At 38.8% G+C, this 2,504-nt stretch overlaps 1 pseudogene; it reads right to left on the bottom strand.

The window, feature by feature from the left end:
• Positions 1-848: 848 nt before the first annotated feature.
• Positions 849-2,091, bottom strand: LOC110423330 (putative transcriptional regulator RABBIT EARS; annotated as a pseudogene).
• Between the last annotated feature and the right edge of the window lie 413 nt (positions 2,092-2,504).

Here is a 2,504-nt window from a genome sequence, read left to right as displayed (position 1 = left end):
GGAATTTTCCATGGCCAAGCACTGTCTTAACCGCAAGAATGGTCTTGACTTGTTTCTGTGGTTTAAAACACACTTTCATTTGTTTTTCCTTTTCCCCACATTAATTTTCCACAACCTTAATGGCAAACGCTGTTAAGCATTAAACCTTTCGTAATTTTGGTTCTTCTTTCACATATTTTCCTTTCTCTACTTGACAACCTACTTCATAAAGTAAAAAAACACATCACATCTTCACAGATTTTCCCTCCTACTCTTAAAAATAAGAAAGTATTAGCCCGCTTGATCAGCACCAGAAGGAGGTATAGAGAGCCAGGGTGTATGGTTTAGAAGCTTTTTAAGCTCCTTATCCTCTCTTCCTTTTTTTGGTGCTGGCATGACTTATAAGGGGAAGAAGAATCCAAAAGAAAGAGAAAAAAAAAAAAAAAGGAAAAAGAAAGTAAGGAAAATGGTACCAGAATATAATAATAATGAATTTATTCTGGTGTACTACGTGAAAATAATAATGAATTTTATTCTTGTGGTAGACACCTGATGATGAGGAGGTATGATCAGCTTATAAACAAAAGGGTTGTTTTCCCTTCCCAAAAGAGCAATTAATGCATATAAACCATGGGACATGAACCCTTCATAGAATTTGCTTAAATGACCTTATCTGTCTCCTCTTGAGTGTTATCTATAAATGTTTTCTGTAAAAGTAGTAATTTTCCAAGTGACTAAATGCAGAGAGAAAGTGGCATTTATGTAGTTTTATGTGAGCAGAGGCTTGAATCATGTAGCCTTAATAGAAATAATCCCCACGGAAATATATGCTCAGAGAGACACTGACTCACTCAGAAAAACCTGTAAGAGAAAATGACCCTGCACTGCAAACTTTACCAGTCTATCACTCAATCAAACCCTAATCTTGTTTTCATTTATTCTTCTTAAAAATAAATCCTTCTCTTCCTTTGAATTTTTACATTTGAAACGGTGCTTTTCTTTTTCTTTTTTGCTTAGCTTTTCTTGCGCTCTCTCCATAGCACCTTCACACATAGTAAATGAAAAATCATATTTCAAGCATTGAAAAAACAAAAAAATCTCACACCAAGTTAATCAAAACTAGACTATCTAAAGAATTCATTGGCACTCTTCCTCAAACTGGCATATATAAATATATAAATATATATATGTAAAGATAATTGCACACTCACTCTCTTTGATTTTTCTTGTACTTTTCCCATTTCAGGATGTTGTTGGTCTATGCCCTAGTCGAAGCTCTAGATCAAGCTCTTCAATGGATGTTTCCTTGCAGTTGTTGCTGCTGCTGTTGCCAATGTTATTGATTGGCAATTTTCCGGCCGACCGTCTGCGTTGAAGGATCAGCTTTGCTTGAGTAACAGAGGGAAGAAGAATTGTTGAGCCCTTGAGGCGTTGCCGGAAAATTTAGAGATGGCGCTGCCATTAGGTTGTTTAGATGGATACGGTGAAATGGAGAGAAGAGTTGAAGGTGAATCGTTAGAGCATGCATTCATTGGCGGAGAAGTGAAAACCCCGTTAGGGTTAGGTAATTGGTAGAGGAGGCACAAGCCTCCATTTGTGGCGAATTCTTGAGTCGGGATTAAGAGGGTAGATGAGGAAGTAGTAGAAGAAGATGAGGTTGGATTGATTGCACCGCTGGGCTGCGTTTGGTGAAGCCTAGCCCTGTCACGGCGGTGCACATTCATGTGACCCCCAAGGGCTTGAGCTGACCGGAATTCCCTTCTGCAAAAAGTGCAAGTGTAAGACCTGGGCGGCCAAGTTGTGCCCATGATGTTGCCCGTGTCCTCGGCAAAGGCCCTAACCTCCCACGAATCATCGTCTTCCTGTGGCTGTGCCTTAGGGTTCCACATCCACGAGGCGGGCGCTAAGCTAGGATTGGGCTGATGTTGAATCTGGTTTTGTTGAGACTGAGCTAACTTTTGAAGTTGGTTCAATGAGAGAAGGCCAAGCTCAGCAGCCATGGTACTAGAAACATTTAAGATAGGTGATAGACGGTTGATGAGGAATGAAATGGGGAAAATGGGTTAAATAAGGGGGATGGGCTAACGAAGGAAGGTAGAGACAAAATAAAACCCTAACACCGGGCATATCACCCAAATCTTGTAGCTAGCATTTGGACTTTTGCAACATTGACAACATAATAACTTGCCCACTCAAACTAGCTATCCTCTGTGCGCACGGACAATGTCTTACTTTGGCTGCAACGCCATCTATTTACTGCTTCAGACACCTCATGCATTTTCTGTTCTTCCATTTAATATTAAAATTAAAATTCATCTCAAATACAATGAAGATCACAGATGCTTCCCAAAAAACCAAATATAAACTAAAATTAAAATGGTGGCATATAAAATTCTTCTTTTTTTTATGACAAAATTTCTCTTGATCAATAAATCATTAATACACGTACCATATATCTTGCCAAATACAGGTTAAAAGCTTGAATCTATACTACCCATATAAGGACTCAAATCTAAACTACCTAT

The sequence above is a fragment of the Theobroma umbraticum genome, unplaced genomic scaffold (genome assembly GCF_002168275.2).
Source record: "Theobroma umbraticum cultivar Fairchild unplaced genomic scaffold, ASM216827v3 scaffold_30.0, whole genome shotgun sequence".
NCBI lineage: Eukaryota > Viridiplantae > Streptophyta > Magnoliopsida > Malvales > Malvaceae > Theobroma > Theobroma umbraticum.
The sequence above is the reverse complement of the archived record's forward strand: the minus strand, read 5'-3'. Positions and strand labels throughout refer to the sequence as shown.